Below are 26880 nucleotides of genomic sequence, written 5' to 3' on the forward strand. Positions count from 1 at the left end.
CTGGTAGTGATGCCTTGGCTGCCATCGCGGCTAAATGCTCGTATACAGGCGCGTTTACACTAGAACGGCACGACACTGACATGACCCCGACGAAAACACGATGAAGACGCAAACCATCGGCTGACGAGTCGCCCGCCAACGAAGTCGCCAGACCCCATGGTCACACTAGGCCGACTACGAAGACGACGCCTCAAAAGACAGCATTTCATCGTATGTAACATGATGACAGACCGAAAACCCCAGCAAAACGCATCCGTAGGCGTATCGTCAGCGTGTCGTCGGGAGATCGGCGGCTGAGAGAAAATTCTCCCTGTGTCTTTGCTTCAAACAACCACGAAACAGGCAATCTTGGGAGAGTTAACAATACCCTCTCCGAGGATTCCATGGCATCTGAATAGGCAGCTCGAGCAGCTAACCGAAGTCTTTTCTTCGCTTCCCTATTGTGCGCACCACCCCCGTACCTCGTTACCATTGGTCATAGCGGAGGCTTCACCGCTTAGCCGGGGAAGGATAATGGCAGAGCGGGGAGCAGGGCTGAAAATGTGAGGTGCACGTGTGCAAGTTTAGTCGGTGTCGCTGCGTAGGCCTCCAGTGTGACTCTAAAATTGGCCAACGAAATACTGTGAGCACGACAAGGCGCAAACGGGGTCCTCGAGAGACCACCCGGGGATTGCTTGTGTCTTTGCAGTGTACATAGGCCAACGACAAAAGAAAAGGCACTCCTAAAACAGCCCGCAGACAAAATCAGTGCCGCATCTCTCCAGTGTAAACGCGCCTGACGTCCGCAGGTACAGGTGTAGTTGGAGCAGGAGGCCGTGGAACGACTTCGGCATACGTAGACACATGTAAGGGCGCAGGGGGCGGGGCATGTGCGACGCTAGTCATCGACGCCAATGCATCCTTGATAATATCCCTCACGTTAAGAGCAGCGGGCAGACAGATGAAGTAGGTGCGTAGGCAGGAGCAAGGCTGTGAAGTTCCTCTCTCACTATGGTGCGAATTAAGCCTGCAGCTAATGGTCACCAGTAAGAGGAGTGTCACAGGAGGCGTGTGGAAGGCGCATTGAGTAGAGTGCTTTTAGGCGCTAGCAGATGGTAATGATGTCCTGAACTGTTGTCGGGCTCTGCATGACAAGGGCATTAAAGGCGACGGCGTGGACACCTTTCAGTTGATCACAATTACCACCGGCCTCCGACATGTCACTTTGGGCGCAGCAGCAGAGGGCCAGAACATCTTCAATGTACAATTCGTACATTTGTCTTCAATATACGATGTGTATGATTCGTCGGGTCCCTGGATGCAACTAGCAAGCTTCTGTTTCGCTACTTCAGAGCGTCCTGCAGAAGTGCTGAATATCTGATGCAGCTTCACCATGAATGCGAATAACGCGTTCGATGAACGCGGTATTCGAAGGTCGTAGGTTCGATTCCTGCTCACAGCTGGTAATTTTTTCATCCACATTTCTTTCTTCTTTCTTCTTATTTACATTCCATTGGTTCTAATAACTTCCCCTGTACATTCCTTAGCATTATATATATATATATATATATATATATATATATATATATATATATATATATATATATATATATATTGTAGTGAAGAAGATGAATGCCACTCAGAAGGGCAGGGGGTATGACTCAGTCGGTGAAGAAGACGACGTTTGGTTGGCTGGCGACTCAGGCTGGTTCCGCCATTACCACTTAACGTGTCGTGACCGCTCTCCTGTTTTATAAAAGAGTGCAACTCTAAAACGCCTCATTATAATTGGTGGAGGTGCGGGGTAACGCCTAATCCTGGAACTGCGAAACCGTACGTTGCCTCCAGTTGCTACGATGTCCACGGACGATGATCAGCAGGCGGCCGCCTCGGCTCCAACTACTGCAGCTCCTGTCTGTCTTGGCTCCTTTCGGCAACGCGATCCACCTACCTTCAGTGGAACCGATAACAAAGACGCGGAAGACTGGCTCGACGAATACGACCGGGTGAGCAAGCACAACAAGTGGGACGATGCACACAAGCTTACTGTCGTCCAATTTTATTTGACCGACGTCGCCAGTCTGTGGTACCGTAATCACGAGAGAGACCTTTCCACCTGGTTGGCCTTCCGAACGGCGTTTGCGGACTTGTTTGGCCGTCCGGCACTTCGCAAACTACAGGCCGAACAGCGCTTGCGTACCAGGGCTCAGCAGAATGGTGAGCATTACACCAGTTATATCGAAGATGTGGTCGACCTTTGCCGGCGTGTCAACTCGGCCATGCCAGAAGCCGAGATCAAACACATCTTGAAAGGCGTGACTGACGACGCATTTCAGATGCTTGTCGCCAAAAGCCCGCAAACGGTAGCGGAAGTGATCCAACTGTGTCAGAGCTATGATGAGCTCTGGAAACAGCGTGACACCACTCGTCGTGCTACCGCGCCATGTGCAACCATCTCCGCTTTAACGTCGGCTGGCTCTATAGATCACACCACTTTGCTTCTCGAGATCAAGCAATTTGTACGAGAGGAGGTCGCACGCCAGTTGTCCCTCGCGCCCTATACCTCCGAAAGTGCCCCATCTACTTTAGCGCCATCAATACAGCGAGTAGTCCAGGAGCAAGTGTCCGAGGCGCTACCAACAGCTCACGCACCACCTGTGGCTGCTCCATTGACCTATGCCGAAGCACTGAATGGAACCCGACGTCCACCTGTCGCGAACGGCCACGTCTCTTTGTCGCGAATGCCTACGTCCACGCGTCCCTTTGTCGTACCGACTGAGTCTATGTACCAGGCTGCCCGTCCTTTCTCCCGACCACCACCTCGACGCTTTCAGAACCCTTGGCGCACTCAAGACAACCGCCCCATATGCTTCGCCTGTGGAATTGCGGGTCACGTGGCACGATTTTGTCGACGGCGTGAGTTTTTCCTGCGTGACGACGTCAGGCCCAACAATTATGATTTACCCCCACGACCGGAGCCGGCTGTATATGGCGAGACTACTACCATGGACACATTTTCACCTCGCCGAAACTTCAACAGACACCGGTCGCCTTCACCTCAACGCCGTTCCCTTTCCCCTATGCTCCGTCGACCTCGCCCTGTCCCTGAGGAAAACTAGGAGCCGCGGTTCCAGGGGCAAGAACTGCGGATCTTTCGAACTCCACAAGACCTTGTTTTTCCCCGTCCAACGTCGTTGCTGTCTCCGTTGAAGGTATACCTGTTTTTGCATTGGTCGATACTGGCGCCGCAGTGTCTCTAATGACTGAAAAACTTTGCCGTCGACTAAAAAAAGTCACAATGCCTCTACACGACTTCGTTTTAAGCACTGCGAGCGAGCAACGAATTCGCCCTTTTGCTGCATGCACAGCACGTGTCGTTATTGCTGACAATATATATGTCGTCGAGTTCGTAGTGCTCCCGCAGTGTTCCCATGACATTATATTAGGCTGGGACTTCCTCTGCACTCATCATGCCGTCATCGACTGTGCTCGCGCGGAAGTGGAGTTCGCGCCGTTATGCGACGCTGCTTCACTCGACTCGTCCCTTTCACCTGCAAAAGTTTTCGTTGCCGCCGACACTTCGATACCCCCGTTCTCGTCCGCCCTAGTTCCGCTTTCCTGTGACGTCTATAGTGGCTCAACTGTTCTTTTTACGCCTTCTGAAACCGCTGTTCGCCGCAAGTGCTTCCTGATTCCTTTCGCCGTTCTGAATATTCACGATGGATCAAGTGCAATTTATGTATCAAATCCGTTTCCCTCGCCTTCCAAGTTACTGTGCGGAGAGTGCCTGGGCTTTGCCGATGACATTGATCCCTCGAGTGCACGTGTAGTTCCTGACCACTCGACTACGCTACCTATTGATGCTGTTGATTGCTGCGCGTCATCCTCTTCCCCATCATTCACCGACGCAATTTCGCGCTGCATCGACCCCAACCTTACGGCCCAGCAGCGCACCGACATCATCGCCCTCCTCGAGCGCTTCCGTGCCAGCTTCGACCACCAGCAACTGACTTTGGGCCGTGCTTCCACTGTATCTCACGAAATCGACACTGGCCTTCACGCTCCTTTACGTCAGCGTCCGTATCGGGTATCGGCATCTGAGCGTCGCATAATCGCGGAACAAGTTGACGACATGTTGAAGCGAGGTGTTATTGAGCCCTCTAACAGCCCGTGGGCCTCCCCAGTTGTTCTAGTCAAGAAAAAGGATGGCTCAATAAGATTCTGCGTCGACTACCGCCGGTTGAATAAGATCACGCGCAAAGATGTTTACCCGCTACCTCGCATAGACGATGCCCTTGACTGCTTACAAGGCGCGGAGTTCTTCTCGTCACTAGATCTGCGTTCAGGTTATTGGCAGGTTCCCATGGCTGAGGCTGATCGCCCCAAGACGGCTTTTGTTACCCCTGATGGCTTATATGAATTTAACGTCATGCCATTTGGGCTCTGCAATGCGCCTGCCACTTTCGAGCGCATGATTGACAACATCCTCCGTGGCCTGAAATGGCAGACATGTCTGTGCTATTTAGACGATGTTGTAATATTTTCAAGCGACTTTTCAACGCATCTTCAGCGGCTCGAGACAGTGCTTACTTGCCTCACCACCGCCGGTCTACAGCTCAACTTGAAGAAGTGCTGCTTCGGCGCTCGACAACTCCTAATTTTGGGCCATGTTGTATCTAGAGATGGCATTCTTCCGGATCCGACGAAACTCCGTGCCGTTGCCGAATTTCCCAAGCCGAAGACCTTAAAAGAACTTCGCAGCTTCCTCGGTTTATGTTCATATTTTCGTCGTTTTATTCGCAACTTCGCCTCCATCATATCGCCCTTGACTGACCTTCTTGCCGGCAACAAAGACCTTTCTAGTTGGTCGTCAGCTTGTGATGATGCATTTGCCACACTCCGACACCTTCTTACGTCACCTCCTATACTGCGACATTTTGATCCTCTTGCCCCGACGGAAATACACACGGATGCTAGCGGAGTTGGCCTCGGTGCTGTGCTCGCCCAGCGTAAACCTGGATTTGATGAGTACGTCGTCTCTTACGCCAGCCGTGCACTCACAAAAGCAGAAGCCAACTATTCAGTCACCGAAAAAGAGTGTCTAGCCATCATATGGGCCATAGGCAAGTTTCGACCATATCTTTACGGGCGCCCATTCAGCGTGGTTACAGATCATCATGCATTATGTTGGCTCTCCTCGTTAAAAGATCCCACCAGCCGGCTTGCCCGTTGGGCGCTTCGGCTACAAGAGTACGACATCCACGTCGTTTACCGATCTGGCCGAAAACATTCCGACGCAGACGCGTTGTCCCGATCACCTCTACGATGTAGTGACAAGCCGCCGTCTTCGCCTGCCCCCGACGTATCTGCACTTAGTGTCAGTGACATGCGACAGGAGCAACAAAAAGATCCATGGATCGCTTCACTTATCAACTTGTTGAATCGAACTCCCTCGCAAAATATCCCTAGAGGTATGCGCCGTCAAATACAGCACTTCGTTATCAGAGATGGTTTGCTATACAGACGTAATTATCTCTCCGAAGGACGCCAATGGCTTCTAGTCATTCCCAGAAGTCTCCGCTCAGACATATGCGCCTCCTTTCACGCCGACCCACAATGCGCCCATGCTGGAGTGTTAAAAACCTACACCCGCCTGTCCCACCGCTACTACTGGCGTGGAATGTATCGCTTCGTCCGTCACTACGTACGTTCCTGTCTCGCTTGTCAACGCCGGAAGAATCCCACTCCAACTTCTCCAGCTCCACTACAACCCTTACCTTGTCCTGCCCGACCGTTTGACCGTGTTGGTATTGATCTGTATGGACCTCTTCCGATTACACCGGCTGGAAATCGCTGGGTAATCGTCGCTATCGATCACCTTACGCGCTATGCAGAAACTTCACCCCTCTCTTCTGCATCAGCCAGTGGCGTCGGTCGTTTCATACTGCATCAGATCATTTTACGTCACGGTGCACCACGTGAACTCCTGAGTGACCGAGGGCGTGTGTTTTTGTCGGACGCTGTCGAATCGCTTCTCAAGGAATGCCAAGTCATTCATCGCACCACCACCGCGTATCATCCTCAAACAAATGGCATTACAGAAAGATTCAACCGTACATTAGGAGATATGCTGTCGATGTACGTCGCAACCGATCACACCAATTGGGACAGTATTCTCCCTTTTGTAACCTACGCGCATAATACTGCTGTCCAGACAATCACTGGTTTCTCGCCATATTTCCTTCTTTATGGTCGCGAGCCCTCTTGCACGCTAGACACCATCCTTCCTTACCACCCGGATGTTGCTGAGTCGACGACGATGTCACAAGCTGCTAAATACGCGGAAGAGTGTCGTCAACTTGCCCGCTCCTTCACAAGTGCTGAACAGCAACGCCAGAAACACCACCGCGATAGCCCGACGCCTCCGGCTTCTTATGCATCGGATGACCTTGTCTGGCTTCGCATCCCTTCAACCAGCCCAGGTCTCTCAACGAAACTGATGTACAAGTATGATGGACCTTACCGTGTGGTTAAACAAACTTCACCCGTCAATTACATCGTGGAGCCGCTTGAACAGCCCCATGATCAACGACGCCGTGGACGTGAGACCGTCCACATAGACCGCCTAAAACCATATTACGATCCCTCTATTGTTTCCTGCCCATGAGTCGCCAGGATGGCTCTTTTCCGGAGGGGAGGAAAATGTAGTGAAGAAGATGAATGCCACTCAGAAGGGCAGGGGGTATGACTCAGTCGGTGAAGAAGACGACGTTTGGTTGGCTGGCGACTCAGGCTGGTTCCGCCATTACCACTTAACGTGTCGTGACCGCTCTCCTGTTTTATAAAAGAGTGCAACTCTAAAACGCCTCATTATAATATATATATATATATATATATATATATATATATATATATATATATATATATATATATATATATATATATATATATATATATATATATATATATATATATATATATACACACACACACTATCAATAGTAAGGTGATGTATATAAGCAGGGGAGTTGAAAACGACACATGTAAAAAAACAGCGCAACCAATACGGAGCACAAGAATAGCATTCATACACAGCATGAACACTATATATTGCGTCCTTTTTTTTTACTGCCCTCTTCTAATATGAATAACATGCATAAAAATAAAACAAAAGGCATACTCACGTGTCCTACACCACAGACAGACAGCTATTTCTTGCACCTACCTGTAAGAAAGAATTAGACCACCATAAAACAAAGTACACACAAGAAAAAAAAACTGATCGATATAGAGTGCCGTCGAGAGGGTTCTTTCTCGACTTTTATATTTCACTGTCAACGTTTCAATTATATATGCCAGTTTTTACTGTGACTTCAACATAAATGCTTGCTATTTAAATATGCAATGATAGCAAAGGCAAGTGACAATGTTTTAAAGAAAAAAGATCGGATAAAAAAAACAGGAATTGGCAATATGCCAGAGAAGACCAATCGACCTATGAAAAACCTAGATAAAATAAAACCGGAATTTAGCAGGTAAGCTTCATTTCAGAGTAAGAATGCTACAGATATCGAGAGGACTATTAGCGGTTTCATTGCAAGTAACAAAGCTAATTGGAGTTTTTGCTTGACGTTGTTGCTTACTGGGACGGCGAGAAAACGCGATGCCCTTTTCTTTTTCATGTTTCTTTTTTGCCGCATATAATGGCAATACTCTTGAGAAGAGCGGGAAGAGTGATGTTTTAAAAAAAGAAGTTTTAAAACAAATTCGCTGGAGTGGAAATTCTTGCCCAAGAAAGAAGCCGTGCCAAGCGGCAGCGGCAGCCATCTTACCAGGGGCACGATGCGCTGTTAGCGTTAGGCGAATGAGAAGGACCGTTTTCCTCGCACGCCCAACGAGTTTAACGTGGCAACTTTTTCGGGCCACATAGTGCTCAAAGTATGTCCTTGTGTTACTAGTTTTCTTTAGTAAGCCTCGAAGTTTATGCGAATTTTGTTGGAGATTAAGTCACTGATACTAGTCTCTGCGCATTGTTTTTTCGGAAACAACCGTCTCTCAATTTATAATTAACGTAGCCTTTAGACTAACAGATCGAAGCCACTTGATGTCTAAGTGGGCATCACCAGATGATAGCATGTTTCTGAGATCTTGGGAGGGCAAAAGCTGGCTTCACTACTGCTGGAAAAGCATTGCGGGGGCTTCCACTCCAGCAATTTTTTTAAAACCTCCTTGTCCTAGTATAACTCGACACACTGCAGCGAGCTCAAACTTCGTCGACAGTGAACGCAGGTGTATATTAAAAGTGCGTATAGGATGTGCAATGAAATATCTGACACTAGAACGTGTCAACGACAGCCCGTCAAAATTAATCTCGTGCAGCTTTCGTGTCGACTTGTAAATATACGTTTGACGAGTGCACAACGTTCGCCACGACCGTGAAGTAGGTGCAATGCAGGCGATCCGTCACAGCCTCTACGCACAACTAAGTCTACGCGCAACTAAGTTTATTCCACTAAACTTTATACAGTATTTTCATACATAAACTTCATACACTAGTTTGCATATGCACAGTCGCGTGCACATAAACTTCAGCCACGAGTTAGCGCATGTCCGCGTGTATACAGAGCTTTGCAACTTTCAACGTATAGCACCTTCCCTTCTCCCCCTCCCCCATGACACAAAAACACTCATGCGCACATTGGAACGCACAAAGACACGCGCGCGCTGCTGCGCACATGCTAACTTTAACTATACGAGTAAACACTTGTCTCGCGCCTACTTCACGGTCATGTCCAAAGCTACGCGATTGTCAAAGCTGCGAGTATTAACTAACTATAATAGAGCACGCACGCACGCACACACTAACATCTTCCACGGAACTTGTTCAATTAGACAATACATTTATTTTGGGGTACGTCTCTTCGCATATATTATAGTGCGCGACAAAATCGAAGGAACCATGGCGCTGGACATATACTGCACTGTACAATAGCGACGAAGCTGATATACATGGAAACGGAGCTGAATGTAAGTCGAGTAGCGTGACGATTCCGAGGACGCTTTCAATTCCACCTTATACCGTTGGCCATGATGAGACTCTCGTATGCCTGCACTGCAATATGAATACGCGCAAGACAAACTTAATTTCACCAAGGGACACAAATGACGTGCCCACGATTAGGTTCACGGCAACTGTTCGCAAGAGAATAAAGGCACTCGAAATTCTGGAAAAGCGGAATGATTGATGCCAGTCCCCGTTGTCTCCAATTCACGCTCTATTTGCTTTTTATGCGCCACGCTGCGCGAAGCCAGAGAAGAGATGAAACAACAGTCGGCTGCAACGGCTCGCTTGCCGCTCCATAGATGCGGCGCTAATTTGACGGCTGGCAGACAAGGCTGAGCTCCCATGAAATTTTCGGGCGAATACTATTTCGGTGGCGGTGTACGTCGTACGCAAAAACCCGACACACTCGAGCACGCAAAACCCTATAGCGAAAATGCTTCGATGGCATGCGAATGCACAGGCTGCGAGATTTCCAATAGTTGATGTACTCTCGATCGTGGGCTTGTCGGCCATTGGTTGCTTGTGACATGGCACTCATATTTTTTCGTCGAGGTGACTTGCCATTGCACGTCGCTATATTTATTGCCCGGATATGAGAGCACGGCCGTCGTTGCTGCTTATAGCAAATGAGGCCCCGGGGGTCCCGTGCCACCAAGTTCTATCAAAGTGGTGTAGTCTAGCTGGTTACGGTGCTCAGTCGCGGAGGCCACATTTTCGAAAGAGGCGAAAGCACTCGAGGTCCGTGTACTTGGATTTAGGTGCACGTAAAAGAACCCCAGACGGTCGAAATTTCCCGAGCCCTCCCCTACAGCGTCTCTCGTAATATTATCACGGTTTTGAAACGTTAACACCTAATAATTGTTGTTATCCCTCCCAACAGTCAGGAGGAGGCAGCATTGTGCAATTAGAAAGAAAGAAAAAAAAGAAAGAAAAAAAAAGAAAGAAAGAAAGATAGAAAGAAAGAAAGAAAGAACGAAAGAAAGAAAGAAAGAAAGAAAGAAAGAAAGAACTTTAAGAAGGCACACGCCAAACTTTGCTTTCCCCCCAATTTTGCCGCAAGGCAAGGGTTCCTATACAGCAGGTCAGAAACGAAGGTAAACAACCAGCAAAGTGTAAGAGGAGTGGGAAAAAGCACGCAGCTACAAGGACAGGAAATATTGAATTTACCGGCTTCGCGTCAGGCAACTGCTCGCTAAGCACGACGAGTACGCGCTCGATTGGAAGTTCCAGCACGCCTACGTCCGTTTTCCCGTGCCCCTATCACGTAATGCTGTCGTCGTCAGGCCAGCCCAGCCGAGAATACCGGCTCGGCACTGAAATCGGCAATGCCCTGCTCTCCCTTATCGTAGATTCGGGAACCTGACGCGAGAACAGGATATAGACTTAACCGTCAGCGGTATAGGGCCGGACAACCACTGTTCACATAGGCTTTGCTTTATAGTGCCTTATACTGCAACTATGCCTCCTTCAGACCAGTACCTATCCAAGTACCGCGGTTTGCCGGCACTTCGTGCCGCGTACTTCTGGAACGTTCCCAACTTGTAAGGTCTTCTCCAACACCTTTCACATTGTAGCTTCACATTTTGCCGCCCCATTCTGTTTTAGACGCGAAGCAGCTTGTAGCGGAGATCAATCCGGTGCAGTACGGTGCGACCACCCTTACGGCGCATGTGCAACAGCTGGCCCACGCAATGCCACAACGCGCTCACACGCTAGCGCATTCCTGCCTCCGCAAGTGGCCCTGTAAGAAGCTGTCGCCTCTCCCCCTCACCCGCTCTCTCAGCAATCACTTGATGGCGTCGGGAAGCGAGATTTTGCAGACGCGCCATGAACGCACGTGCTCCCAAGTGGCGCGCTCCAACAAGTGTTCGGGACGAGAAAGGGCAAAAGAAACTGCACTGAATTCATAGCGTGCTCCACTTGCAAGGACGCGTTTACGATAACTCCCCTGCCTTCTCTCTGGCCATTTCTGTCAGCACCTTTGTGGAATCTCTTCATCTCGGGCCCCACTATACGCCTTTTCACAGGAGGGGGAAAAACACCCCCATGATGTGCTGCGCGTGAGAGTACCAAGGACAAGGACGCAGCCTTGTCAGTGCATTTTTGAAGGGTCACGCCGATTTGCGCAGCCCGAAGAGGACTATGGTGGCACCCAGGGAGGCGTTTTTGAAAAGGTCTATCTATATTCGGCGACAACTTTTCTTGGCATTGGAGCGAATGCTACAGAGCCAAATAGCAGGCATCCTACCGCCAGTGAACGTAGTTGCACAACAGCCACCGTATTTTCACGTGAAATGTAGAAGTTCCTCCCATTATTTTCTACGTGGATCTATTCGAGATTGGACGCAGCTCCCATCATAAGATAGTCGTAGTTACTTTAACTTATTTGTTGTGACTTCGCGTTTTTGAACGCACGAGAAAGTCCCGCCTTTTTACGTGCACCTCAGTCACTAAGCGGCGTCTACGTCTAAACGAAACGCTGATGGTGCGCCCCCGTCACATTCCATAACATTAGGAGACGCGCACCAAGACGGACTACTTCGCGTAGTGATACATGGGCACAAGCTCCACCTTCGCAGCTTTCCCTTCAGTGCCAAGAATAATTGTCGCCCAGTATACTTTGTAGCACGGTTCCCCGCAGGTCCCCACTCCCAAAGCTGATAACTTCGCAAATATTTATGCTTTCAAAATGAAAATACTTTACCCGTGAAATCAATAAATGAAAATCAATAGCTGATGACTGAATTTGTTTTCATGATTTAAATACATCCGGAAGTAAACATCTCAAAGTACAATTCTTTCCAATTGACACTTTACGGATGCATAAGCTTTAGGCGAAAAAAAAAAAGGAAGGGGGAGGGGGCAAGTATTGGCATGCTTCGCTGCAAATGTCGCCCAAAGACGACATTCTTCTGCCAGCCTTCTTTCGAGCGTAGCGTCGCATTTTCAGCACAGCCTAAGAAATACCAGGGCCTTCAGAATTACGTACCTAAGTATTTTCCAGTAAAGGAACCTAAAACCTCATATTTATGTATTGTGGTTGCGCTTCAAATATGCGGTTCGCTTTTTGATTGACCATGTTTACAAGTACGAACGCAGCCCTCCGTTCAAGATGTCTGGGCGTTCAGCAAGTGCCTAAACTTTCTTCGGGTGGCTGAATCGTTTCGTCTTACAGTCAGATCAAAATTTCTGCGTGCACAGGTGACCTTATATTGTAACTGGGACTGGTCATCGCTCTACTATAATAAAGTAAATCGTACTCATCGCACATTTGTTCCAATCACACATATTCAAAGAAAGACAAAGTCTTTAAAAAGGCGTATTTGAGGCGTCTCTTTGGAACGCAACAGTAATCTTCATCTAAATTGCTTGCGTTTCCACGCTTCGAAAGCTTCGCGCACGCAATTTTCTTATCGAGAATCCTATGTCACGCCCCTACAGCGCACACGTCGTTCGTGAGCAAATTATCTAGGACACGTGGAGATAACGCAACGAAGGCATGCGATATAGGCGACGCTTAGTGATAACAAAATGGTACTCATTTTGTGAAGGAAAACTGCGCTGAAAAGAAAAAAAAACGTATAAATGAACGTGAGAGGAGAGACAGAGCGATGCTGGAACAATTAACGTTGTGTGGCAGAACGGCGCCACAAATACACCCCCTTTTCTTACATTGTAGAGCTCACATGCCGGGTTCATTATCAATCTGTCGAAAATGATCATGGCTAAGAACATTACAGATGGTTTCCAACAGTGCTTTCTACTACGCTCACAGATAATCCTCGATCTCTTAGAACCAGCCGGCGGTGTACAATAGCGTTATGAAAATGAAAGCGTGCCGATTTCTTTAGGTCTAAATCACACACTAATAGCTGTTCCGGGTGCAGGCGGTGTTCAAAAACATCTGCACAAAGCTTAGTGAGACGCTTGGAAAGACATGCGCACGCACGAGAGAGGGGACGTCCTCTAGTCACATAAGAGAGGGGGTACAATGTCATTAATAATTAATTATTTATTTACTACTAGAGTTTAACTTCCCAAAACCACCATATGACGATGAGAGACGCCGTGGTGGAGGATTTCGGAAACTTCGACCACCTGTTTTTTTTTTTTTTTAACGTGCACCTAAATCTAAGCACACGGCCGTCAAGCATTTCGCCCTAAGGGGGCGCAAAGCCAGCCCCACACAAGGCATAATAGGGAAAAAAAGAAAGAATGAGAAAAAGGAAGAATAGAAGAAAGGTTGAAAGATGGAAAAAAGAAAGAAACGATGAAAGAAAGAAAGAAAGAAAGAAAGAAAGAAAGAAAGAACGTCAGACCCCATGGCGGAAAGCTTTACTTGTCCCCATTTTGCCTATGAGAGAATAGCTAGCTACTCAACATCTTAAATTCCCTTTCTTTTACGCTGCCAGATCTCAAAGATACTACCAAAAGCGTGATTGAACTGAATACTAGCCCACTCGCTTCCTGAAAGTGATGGCCCTGCTTCGCTACACAACTGCCACTTTTATTTAATCCTTTGCTACACTCCTGGATGCGCGCGCAAAAAAAAAAAAGCGAACCTACCCCCTCAGCAGACGGGCGCTCAGCCACCGGCGTATACAGTAACTTATCGCAGAGGAGGCGACCCTTAAGCGTGCAACGCACGGAAGCATTACTGAAAAAAAAAAGTGATAAAGCCACGAGGTCACACACGGCGCTCCATATCCGAAAACATAAATATTGATAGAGCTCGAGAGCAGAGAAAGCGAAAGCAGCTGTTCCGTTGGGATGCCAACTTTTGCTCCTCGCAATGTTTGCTCATCCATCACTTCGCTCCGTCGACCCCTTTCTTTTTTCAACATCCGTTTGTGTCCCATTCGGAATCCCTGATATGACCACACCTTTCCGGTGTCCCAGGCGCGGGACCGGAAGCTCTTCACCGGACGTTCAATATGGATGGACCCAGCGTTGTTGACCCACTTTACCTCACCCCTCTTAGGGCTAGACGCTTGTATGTTGCACTTTCGTATAGGTGTATTCTACTTATGAGGGACTTTTTATAAGAGGAATTAAACAGACGCTTCGTAGCCATTTAGGGTTCACAGAAAACGTTCTAAGCAAGACCTGTAGAAAACGATGCCTCCCGGTGTCAAGCGCGAGTTGAATACTATTGGGACAACTGTAATGAAAGTGAAATACAGAATTTATCGTTGGCTAATTCCATAGGTCGGCAAAGTCACTCATGAGTCAACTCACCAGGACTTGCCCAGACTCACACATAATGGCGAAGCACTTTTTTTTTTTGCGTACTGCACGCATTATGCGTAATCCATCCATTCATCCATACGTTCCTCCATGTATCATTTCTTTGCGTACTACAGGCGCTGTGCGTAATCCGCCCATCCATCCCTTTACACATCCACTCACTCACCCACCCATCCACGATCTTCTCATTTGCGCCGCCATTAGAAAAAAAAAAATCCGAGCGGTAGAGCAGTCCCTTGAATGTCAATTGTTATTTGGCGACATCCACAGACATTGATTTATGGAGCAGTGCCCAGGGCTCCTACCCTCACGGGCACCAGCGCATCATATCAGCTTACTTCTTCTGGTGTTGCCAATATTCATGTTGCATGCTGCTTTCGGCACCATTACGCAACTGTAAAGAAGTGGTTATAGAAAACATACGCGGCTGTTTAACACACTTATTTGCCTGCCATTTGTAGCTATCTTTAGCACATTTTCATGACAGTTTCGCTCAATAAAGAACTTACACCACAGTTACATTCTATCCCCATGCTTCGCATAACATCAATTCCCAAGGAACGTGGGATTTGGCGAATTTTCTGGTGCGTTTGAGTGCGAGTGAAAGCAGTTGAGAAAACCTTTAAAGAGTGTATGAGTCGATCCGTGTGAGCTCTAAGCGCAGTATGTAATATGTATGTATACCTACTTTTGACGATGTATGGCTAACTTAGAAAGGAAAGTGCATTGTGTGTGTTAGGCCTACCACAATTCCTCGAATTACTTGCTAACCATTGTATAACCATTTTTATAACAAACCACCTCGGTGGTTATGTGGTTTATGATGCTTGGCCGCCGACCAGAAAGTAGAGGGATCGAATCCCAGTCGGGGCTGGCGCATTTCGACGGAGGCGAAGTGCTAGCGGCCCACCTATACCTAAATATTTAGAGGAACGTTAAAGAACACCACATGGTCAATACATCCGGAGCCCTCTACTTCAGCGTCCCGCCTAATGCCGCCTTTTGGTACGTAAACACGCACACTCACAAATCCACCCAGTTATTATTATTAATCCCTTAGTACTGCACCGTAAAAAATGGTTATTTGGCCCTTTACATGCTTCTCAGCCAGATGACAGCATTCTCAAGAAAATTAGCCAAAGATTTCATTAGTATTACCATCCCTTTTCTGCGCAGGCAGGCTCAATTGCGTCTTTTCGCCGTGACACGCGCGACTCACCTTCTAATAAGGCTCACATAGCGAGAGTGGGCATAGACGGCTTGCGGCACATCACAAGGAGAGTGACAGAGTGGCACCGCGATGCGTACCACAAACACACCCTTCGTTCGTGCTGCAGTGTTTGTTCAGGGCGACCGTTTCGCTGACACGGGGCGGTAAATGCGAGTGTTCATTCAACCACTGACGTGAGCGCAATTGCTGAATCAAGCAGTACGGGAAAAGAGAGAGAGAGAGAGAGATAAAATACAGAAAAAGTGGAGACGTTAACTATACAGATTACGTCCAATTTGCTACAAAGAGGCACATTTTACAACACACAGTCACGCGTTTCACGGGCGGTTACACGAGCTTGCCGCCTTCAAGTATTGTGCAGGAGGGCTCGTGTGGATTTCTGGGCTGATGCGATACCTGCTATACTGAGTGGAGATTATTGATCGCCTCTTGTGACGCTGTCCCCAACTTGAACATCTTCGCCGAACACTCCAGTGTGCTATGAGAAGGTTCGATGATCGCCCCTTTTACCGAAGAGATTTTGGGGGCCTGACCTCACATCTAGTCAGCCATACGGGAAAAAATAAATTGTTTGGACTATGAAAAAGAGAAGATAAACACTTGCCTGCACCGTGGCAGCCCCTGGAGGTGTCAGGAGTGCAATAACATTAGACGAGATTTTCGGGATCTTGGCTCAGAAAGACGCAATAGGGTAACGATGCAATACTACCACATAATCTTCGCGCATCATCTATATCAAGCTGTTTTAAATTGGGAACAATGACGGCAACCTATTACTAAAAAATAAAGACAGAAAAAAAGAAAGAAAAATGAATTTTGCAGATGTTTTCTTTCAGTGGCGCGTCAATCAAAATGACACATCAGGGCGCATGGCAAGAAAACTTGTCGACTTGCTTTCCTGGGATTATTATGCGTACACATACATCAGGGAAAGAGCAATACAGATACCAACACAGAAACTGTGGGGTCAAATCACGGTATAGGCATTCGTATTTTGATGGAAGCAAAATGATAGAGGTCAGTCTACTTATATTTAAGGACACGTTAAAGAACCCTATAGGCGGCTGAAATTTCCAAGGAACACTATTACTACGGCTTTTCTCGTAATCATATCACGATATAAAACTACGAGTACTTTGACACTGAAAACACGAGAAATTATTGTTACAAACACTGAAACAAGCGAAAGCTTTGCCAAGCAGTTCGTTTAAAACAAACGTTATGTGTATATTCTTTAAACACATAAATAACTTCAAATACGGTTGCAATACAAATCGCGCGCATTGCATACATTCTGTTTGCGACACGTGCTCGTCACAGGTGAATATGACAAGCACCGACATACAGACGACAACGTGAAAACAGAATCAAGAAGTAAACTGAAAGACACAACGATAACAGTAACGGTGACAATAACAGCTTCGCGGAGTCAAACAAATTAAGCGGTACCGGTGCAAAGCCATCCGTCTGCACGAATGTGGCGGCGGTCGATGCAGCATAAGAAAGCGCAAACATCTCCAATTCAATGCGCACGCGATTCAGCACTCAAATAAAAGACGACACCAGAAACGCAAACAGGGCAGTACGATATGACGACGTTCGAACGATATATACACGCTTTCACTAAAACAATGCATTCAGTGACAGCGGCAGCTTTCTTAAAGGCCCTCTTAAGGTATATATACTTTTGCTGAGTTATCGCCAACCCTTTCTCCGAAAAATTTTCCGACCACTTTGAGAAAGGTACAGAAAAACACTTCGCAAACTAAATGACTCAAACACCCCTCCGAGGTAAACAAACAGAAGCGTATAAACTATAGTATAAAAACTTTGAAATGCCGCATCGTTAGTTTGACGCAAGAATAACGCCAATCAAGTATCAAAAACAGAAGAAGAAACGTCGCCCACTTAATGTGCGCGTTATCCATGAGCGCGTTAAACATGTCAATTTCTAGCTTCACAACGAAGGGGCCTATAACACGCGCCGCTCCATTTTTCGATGCCTATCAACCGGAACTTAACCACAATATGCATGGCGTTAACATCCATTCCTCGCTATAGTGTACACACTTAACGCTCGGCTGCATCAAACGCGTTTGTGCGATGGGCCCCTGAAGATGCGAAACCTTTGGTAAGGAAGCAGTACAGGCACCTGCCTGCATGCATGTTTAACTTTGTTGTACGCTATTTCCACATGTATACGCTAGAGCTTACACGCACTGTTCTCAGTCATTTTCTGTTTTTTTTTTGATGATCACGATGATGCTTGTATTGGTGTTTTGCTAAAACAAGAGCCTTCGAATTGACTAAATTTATGAGCGGTGACATGTATATACATATCCATTTTCTTTGTTAAAATATTAAGGATACCCCAAAAACCAAGCGGAAGGGGGTAACCGTCAGCCAGAGATGGCGACAATTCCTTCATCTACTCTAATTTAATAAAAAAAGTGATAAACAGCGGTAGGAAAAGCCTACACGTCAGTGACTTTGAGAAAATTACAACGGGAACTTCAAAGACACTGCAGAACGCCAGAGATGTTTAACGTTGCCTAATGACATGCTTTGGCCGCAAATAACACTCACACAAAGTAAAGAAACACACAACGACAAGTACAGGCGGCCTCGTGTTCAACGAGGCCGCTTGAACACCCAACGACAAGCCGCTAGTGCTTGTCATTGAGTGTTCCTTGACTTTCTAAGTGTGTTACTTCCGGTCAAAGCATGTCATTAAGCAACTACCAACTAGGCCAACAATCAGTATTGTTACAATATGTTTAACGCCTCTTGCAGTTAATATGCCTGCGACTTTCAACTACATATAGTACACTGATCGCTCTGGATATTGCACACGCGAAGCATGAAACCAGCACGCTGCGAAGGCGCCGATGGTATAAGGAACGCCATATGCGAAGACGTAGAGACTCGTCGAAAGCAGCGCCTCCAAGAAGCGCCCACATTTATTTCATACATGTTCACTGTCCGGCCGGCAGCACTTGGCACAGTGTTCCCCGCTGTGTAGCTGATTTACTTAGATTAGACACAGTATAAATTTGTTACTGCTCCAAATCAAACTGTGCGTAAAGAAACGTACTAGGCAAGCCCAACTGCATGCCAGCGAAACTGAAATGATCGAACATATGACGAGTAACTATAGGTCTCGCAATAAAACAGATCACGTAGTCGTGCAGTTTGTTGTTGTTGTTGTTGTTTCCCTGTAGAAAGGGCTCGTACCCAAAGAAGGGGATTGGCCGATTTTAAGGTGAATTTGCCCTAAAGTTTCAGCATTGTGTCATTCCTACATTTTTTTTTGTAACTTAATTTTGATTTGAAATACCGATATCAAGTTTGCAGAAAAAAAAATAAGAAAAATTTTGAGACAGCAATTTAGCAAGAAAATCGTTTAGTCGCAGTGATGTATTCTTGAACGGCGAATAAAACATCCCTGTGGCTGAAACCCAGTGTAGAGGCTCCAAATGAAAGAAGATCAGGCTGTGATAGTTGCAAGCCCAGTCTTTGAAGAGGTGGTGCTAGTATGCTTTGCCTGAATAAATCGAAACGGCGACAATGTAATAAAAAATGACTGATCGTTTCCTCTTGATTACAATAAATGCACATAGGGGAATTCAATATGCCTGATCTATGCAAGTAAAAATTGAGGGAGGTAACGCGGCAACGAAATTTCGTGATGACAACTTCCATCATCCTTGATTTAGTCAGTTCACTGCGCCAGGGAAATAACAAGTGTTTGTACTCTGGAGAAACCGTCAGTGCAGGGTCAGATAAATTTTGCCTGATTTTAAGTGTGCGAAATCGCGCCACCGTAATGTATACTGTATGAGGGAAAATAGGAATAATTGGTGTCGAAAGGGATGCCTTCGCAAGAGAATCAGCTATTTCGTTTAACAACAAACCTTTGTGCCCTGGTGTCCAGATTAAATGAATACTTCGGAGATGACAGGGGATCAACGATTTAAAAAGTTTCACTATAGGTGAGTGACCAGATGCGGACAGAGAAGAGCACACTGATAATGAATCAGTTATGACTGCTACAACTGGAATGGAAATATTTACCTTTCGCAAAGCTAACATTATTGCCATGAATTCAGCCAGAAAGACAGGAAGAAAGTCCGGTAAGCGAAGTGAAAATGACCAATCAAGTACGGGGCAATATATTCCAACGCCTGATTTTTCATGTGTTTGAGATGCGTCCGTTGCTATAATGACATTTGTTGGCAGAGTACTTAAATGGTCCTGCAATAAACCATTTAAAATGCCTGTAGGTAATAGCTTTGCGTGAGTTGGGAAGATATCATGGTAAATAATTTCTGGAGAATTTTGTTGCTCAGTTAAAGGAATCAGATCACGAACGTGTACATTTAGGGGCTCAAGTAACGATTGAACAAATACTATTTGTGGTTTGGTAAATCTGGGCCAATGCACGGAGAAGAATAGGTCAGGATTGGAAATAAAAATAATTTGTTCAGGGTTAAACGGTGCTTCATATAGTCGTAAAAAGGTCTGCACAGTAAGAATGTTAAAGCGACATAATAAGGTTGGTATTCGTGCTTCAAGGTATAACACTGCATTTGCAGTATACTTTGGAAGTCCTAAGCAGAGCCGTAAAGCCTCTCTTTCCAACAGAACGAGCGGCCGAAGTTTGTAGGCTGGCGCACCAGAAAAAAGAATGCAGCCAAACTCCAACACAGGTCGGACATACATTTTATATATAATCAAAAGTGCCTTTCTTCTCATACCTGATCTGCAATTGCTCAACCTCCGCAATACCCCCATTGCGCGTACTGCTTTTGTCGCGATGTATTCAATGTGAGGGCGCCAATTTAGATGCTCATTATACATAACTCCAAGATATTTCAATGATTGTACTTGTGGGATATCTTGAAGCTTGTAATTAATAGATATGTGCACGGGATCTTTGATTGGAAAAACAAGAATAGCACATTTACCGGTATTGAGGTTCAACATCAATCCATCCAACCAATGTTCTATTTTATTAAGATATGTTTGCAAGATAGTGTAGAGACAGTGGATGTCATGTGCCATAGCAAAGAAAGCAATGTCATCGGCATAAACATAGGTTTTCACTTCTGGATGAACGGGGATGGTACTAAGCAATAAGTTGAATAAAACCGGGGAAAGTACTGACCCTTGAGGTACACCTCGGGTTTGCTTGTGCTTACAGGAAGAGAAACCGCCTTGATAACAATAGAATTCTCTTCTACTTAAAAATTCCGTCACCCATGCTACTATATAAGGTGGAAGTCCATGACTCCATAACTGATTAGTCAAGATAGAATACTCTACACTATCATATGCTTTACATATGTCTAACGTTACTAAAGCCGCAAAGTGCTTTTTGTGACGGGCAATATGAATACGACTTTCCAGATCTACATGTGCATGCCATATGGAATATCCAGATCTAAAGCCAATTTGAGAAGAACTCAACAGTTGTTTCTCGTTAATAAACCTAATTATACGACCATGAAGTACCCTTTCAATAAGTTTTACTACATTAGATGTTAAGGCTATCGGTCGTATGTTGTCTAAATTATAGCCTGCCCCCTGTTTCTTAAGCAATGGTATAATTTTCGCAATCTTCCATTCAGAAGGGATCCATGCTCTTCTAAGGGAATAATTGACGAGACCTAACAGATCATTCGGATATTCCCTGTGAAGTATTTTTAGCATTGTATTTGTTATTCCATCGGGGCCTGGTGCTGCATTTGGCAATCTTTCCATAGCCTGATTTAATTCGGAAGTCGATATTTCTGTGTAGTCATAGATGGTTGTTGTGTAAGCCGAATCAGGAAGATGCGTTGAGAACCTGTTTTCTAATTCTTTAGCCAACTGATTCAATGATTCCTGTGGTTCCTGTGAGGTGTAAACTACTGAGTCAACGTTTCCTGGTATAGGGGTCTTCTTCCTACCACGAAGGAAGTTGAATAAAGCACGTTTATTATTTGATTTAGACAGGTACTCGAAATGTTCTTGGTCATATTGCTCTTTCGCTCGCGATACAGTGCGTTTAAATGTTGCCGCAATGAATTGATAATCCTTCCAATTTTTTGGACTCTGATTACATATAAGTCTTTTCCATGCGGCTTTTCTTCTTCTATAATCTCGTGTGCACTCATCATTCCACCATCTACTAGGTTGGGCACTTTTGGATGAAAACGAAGCAATTACAAATTCTGAAGTGTTCTTGGAGATTTTTAAAGCAGAACAGAGATTTCTGCCGAGGTCTTCATTTTGACCACTGGACACTGCCCTAATGTTGGAACGCAAGCAGTCTTTAAATTTTTTGTAATTGATCAATGTTTTCTTTGTCCTTTCAATAGATTTCACAGCACATGAGATTTCAAAGTATACAGGAAGATGGTCACTGTTTGAAGAGAAATCAATTGTTTTTCAAGACTTTATTGAAACACTTGGGCTGCAAAACGTGAGATCTAATACCGATCGTGTCCGTCCGCGAATAAAAGTAGGCTGTCTATCATTTAGGCAGGTAAGATTTTTATTAATCATCCAATCCCACAGAAGAGTACCAGAATGGTCTGTTCGAAATCCCCATGAAACATGATGTGAGTTGAAATCACCAGTCAGAAGGAAATCATTCTTGCAATTAGCTAAGGCAGTATCTAATTGTTGAGTATTATGCAAACCCGTTGGAAAATATGCGTTTATAAGTGAAAAAGGGTGGTGCCCGGGCAGACAGAGGTCTATTGCCAAAATTTCACAGTCTGTGGACATAAGCTGAAAAGCTATGCTCGCTGTGCGGCAAAATTTATTCGAGACTAGTATAATTAGACCACCTCCTAGTGATGGACGGTCTAACCGAAATGCTCTAAAATTGTTTAAATGATAATTCTTAACAGGGCTAAGCCAGGTTTCTTGTAATAAGATTATATCCGGATATAACTGATTAATTAAGCAAAGTAAATCAGTAGAAGCAGAAATCAAAGACCTACAATTCCACTGTAGTACTTTCAAGGTATCTATGTTGACGAGCAAAACATTTCAGCAACGGCGGCTTCTAAAATACTCTCCTTAAAAAGTGCACTGGCATTTTCGCTGCCCTTTTTGGGTTTTGTGTTTGGGCAAGGAGATTTTAATGGAGATCCAGTGCGCTTCTGACGCCTGAAATCTTGGCATACGTCCATTTCATTCTGATCCTCCACGTGGGTCGACGTAGAAGGTACGGACGAAATTGGGGTTTTCTCCTCGCGGGATTGTCGCTGTGGGGCTAAATTCGGTATAACTTCCACTGCACAAGGTGCCGACTTGGCCATCGGTACTGCTATCGCAGAAGCCAGCTGTGTCATCTGTGAGCAAAACACTTGAGAGATGCACTCACTTACGCTCGTAACTATGTGTTCCAGCGCTTTCGACATCGCCTTTTCTACTGCAGCCTCAATAAGATTAAGAATCTTCGTCTCACTTAGTTGTTCGTGCCTCGACGCGACTCCGGCATATCCAAAGGCTCTATCCTTCACAACTGTTATTGCTTCTCGCCGCGAGCAACGACGTCTGTCCATGATTTCTAGAAGTTGCGTTTCATTAAACCTTGCGGTGCAGTTCAGATAATCGGCCGCGTGATTTCCTGCACAGAGGCAGCACTTTTCGATTTCGGCGATGCACTCCTTCGATGGGTGGGTATCGCCACAGATGCGGCAACGTGAATTTGATTTACAGCCCCCTGCACTGTGACCAAAACGCCAACAGTTTTGACATTGGAGAGGACGAGAAGCGAGACGTTCGACTCTGAAAATGAGCGGCCATATTTTCAACTCGGATGGACAGGAAATGCCGGCAAAGGTAGCAATAACCGACTCAGTGGGGACTTTCTCACCGTTAACTAATCGGTTGCATCGGTACACAGCTATGACCCCAGCATCAGACAGCTTTTCCAGAGTCTCAGCGGGCGTTAATGTAGAGTCGACTCCTCGTACAATTCCCTTAGTGCACGCTAAATGAGGCGGGATAAATGCACTTACCGGGACCGAAGCAAATGTCTTGCATTTTAGGATGTCAGAAACGCACGAAGGATCTGACGATCTGCATACCAAACCACCTCTTCCGAACTGACGAACATCACTTATCAGCTGAAAGTGCGGCGTCATGGCCTGCAACCCCACCTGGATCGCCTTCGGGTTGTTGAGCCTAATAAATCCACCACTCGAGGGCACCAGCGCAACAGGGATGCTTCCAACACCACTGCGGAAAAAATATTCCAATGGCAATTCATCATTAGGCAAGGAGGCTGACCAAGGGCTATGCCCTTGGCCAGGAGATGAATTAGACATTAGCACTAATTCGATTGCTTAAAGAAGTAATATGCCACGTCAGCTAGTTTCAACAGGTCAAATTCACCCAAACCTCAGCCAAACCACCGTCCGAAAGAGTCCGAAGGGACGAGCCCGGTTCAGAACGAAGCCCGGTTCAGCGGAAGATCAGCGGTGATGGCGTCCGAACAGCTTCGGTAGCTCACGTACGTTGGGTCAGGCCCGGTCGGAGGCGTCGTGGGTGTCTATAGTTTGTTGTCTATAGAGAGTTCCTCTCTCTTCTTCTTCGTCAGTCGCAACAGGGAGAGATAAACAGAGAACAATAAATAGTTATGATTGCGAAGAGCGAAGCGAGATCGAGGTCGTTACCTGTCCCACCGCTCAACGAAGAGTGCCCGTCCTTGTCTTTGGCAAACGTACTGCGCCACTGGCCACGTATGCAACCGCTCAGCAGCATATCCCGCGCGAATAAAAACAGGTCACAACCAATACAAAATAGGTGCATTCGCTTAGTATCTGGAACGTACTATACGTTACATCACTATAGCGTTAAGTAGAACCGATAATTGGGCAAATACATGTTGATAATTTGTGAAAACAGCAAGCGAAAGGGGGAGAAAGAAATAATTTATTCAAAAGCTCGAGATGTTCACCTCGCTTTTCGCCTTACATGCTACTCCAGGGGCTGGCTGATGTTTATGATATACAAAGTGATAAACACATAACACATACAGCCACAGACGTAAACTAGACTGTTTACAAAGTTTCATTCAGGCTTGCAGGCAAGCAGGCAGATACTGAACTTTATTGCTTGGCCCGCAAGAAAGTCAGCAGTGCTTTCGTGGCGCGAATTGCACTGGAGCTGCTTCTCCATGGGCCCAGAATATGTCTCAACTCAAAATTTGAGTCCAGTCGAAGATTTAAGGGCGCCGTCAGAGACTGTCTCTCTGGTGCATATAACATGCAATCACAGGGGATACGACTGAAATTTTCTGAGACGTTACATCCGTCACAAACGAGCACTCAAGCTAACGCACGCCTCCAAATTTTTACGGCGGCCACAATACCGGGCACCATTCGGACGCGACAGAGGCCGGCGCAATAAAGAAACAAACATTAAACGACGCCATTCTCTCCTCCTCGAAAGCGCCACCGCTACGCCAACCAACCGTCTCGCATCTATCTCCGAGCGATCTCTGGAAAAATCTCGAAGGTGCATCATGATGCAGTGTTGCGTCAAGTTACGAGAAAGGTCCCGCCCTTTCCACAGCTTCGACTGTGCGGCGCGCCGTCGAATCGACTAGAAATTTCGTGATCCCAGCGGCTAGTGCATACAAGCTAGCAGCGGAGAGAATCGCAGGAGGAGATGACCAGATTTTCCACCTGCGGGTGAAGGCTTGGACTACAAGCTGAAGAAAAGTGTGTGCTTACCACGCGATCGCAAAAAGGTGTTCTGCAGTCGCAGCGCGTGAGTGGCCGACGTGTCACCGGCGAAAAAGTTTTGTTGTTGAAGTGCAAACATTTGACGACGCGAGAGTTCCTGGAAGAGAAACTCCGGAAGCAGCGGAACGACAACTGGCGCTATAGACTTTAAGTGAGCGTTTCCTTGAAGAGAAGCATTCAAGCTTTGTTTCAAGAACTTTGGACTGAATTCGTTTGGCGACCATTTTAGTCTAAAAGTGTCTTGCTTGGTTAATGCATGAGATTGCATAGTAGCACGTGTTGTTGTTTGCACCCGTTGTTTTGAGTGCATCTTGCTGTGTTGCGTAGCCATTGTCTTGAGTATGTTGTAATTGGTGACGTATTTTATTGGATTATTACTGGGTGTGCATGTTCGTGTGTTGTTTGTTCTGCCGTGTATGAGAATATATTTTTGTTTAGTATAAACTCTCGGCTTCGCCTAGCTCTTTGGACCACAGCCGTCATTCGTTGGCGCGCCAAAAAGGACCAAATCTCAATTGTCCGTGCTTTCGTGGTGCAGCTAAAATGGCCGATACATCAGCCCTTGGAATCAGCCCGGCAACTGCCTCCCTAATGAACAGGACCAGTGACACATTCATACGCACAACGGTGAGTGCGAATGTGGATTCTTGTTGCTAAGTAACTGGTGTATTCGACGTTTATTCGGATGCGGCGCAAGCGTGTTTCCCCTTGCCTGTCGAGGTCTCGCGAAATACCTCAGTGACACCTGAGATGTTCCACCGCGACATCAGCAAACTCCGTCTTTCTTTCTTCTGTTTGTTTGTCTCTTTCTTTCTTTCCCTCTCAATTCGTCCCTTAATCTCTCTACACCAGCGCAAGGTAACAAAGCAAACGTGCGTCTGGTTGACCTTCTTACTATTGCTCGTCACTGGCAAAAGAACAAAACTACACAAAAACGAACTTTTTTTTCGTATTTACCGCTGTTTGTCTTCGCGTTGCCTTATACAATATACAGTATATACAGTAATACTGGTCAACACTAGATGCATCTCATCCCGAGAGTTGATTAAGCGTCGGCTAGTGATGACTAAATGATGATAAGGTCTGGTCAATGAAACTGAATGCCAGATTTAATGAAGCCGAATGCAATCGAACGCAAACGTGCGCCATAGGTCACTACAACCGAAAAATTAAATTAATCGAATATCCATAGAAGGAAGCTATCGCAGACAGGAACAAGATGAGTTTGCTGGTTCTGTTCGACTTTTTATTTTCCCGTCAGTGGTAATAAAAGGAAAAACCGCCGAGTCCCACCCTTATATATATATATATATATATATATATATATATATATATATATATATATATATATATATATATATATATATATATATATATATATATATATATATATATATTATAGGGGAAGATATTAGACCGAATTGTAATGTAAACATGAAGAAAGAAAAGTGGGTGAAAAGATAACTGGCCATGGGATCGGATCTTGCCCATGGCAAGTTATCTTGTCATCTCTTTTCACCCACTTTTCTTTGTTCATATTTACATTAGAATTCGGTCTAATATCTTCTCCTATACTTTCCTTGGCGTTATTGTCTGTTAGATCTCATTAT

General features: G+C 45.9%; 1 protein-coding gene across 7 annotated transcripts in view; it reads right to left on the reverse strand.

Moving 5' to 3' along the window:
• Positions 1–26880, reverse strand: part of LOC119174335 (cytochrome b5 reductase 4) — a 323373-nt gene that overhangs the window by 95982 nt on the left and 200511 nt on the right. For 3 of the 7 annotated variants that reach the window (XM_037425194.2, XM_075895766.1, XM_075895765.1), the window contains one exon: positions 7164–7204. The exons of the other annotated variants lie outside the window; for them this stretch is intronic. The gene's annotated coding sequence lies outside the window, so the exon portion shown is untranslated. The remainder of the gene's footprint in view (positions 1–7163; positions 7205–26880) is intronic. 7 annotated transcript variants of the gene reach the window in all.

The sequence above is a fragment of the Rhipicephalus microplus genome, chromosome 5 (assembly GCF_043290135.1).
Source record: "Rhipicephalus microplus isolate Deutch F79 chromosome 5, USDA_Rmic, whole genome shotgun sequence".
NCBI lineage: Eukaryota > Metazoa > Arthropoda > Arachnida > Ixodida > Ixodidae > Rhipicephalus > Rhipicephalus microplus.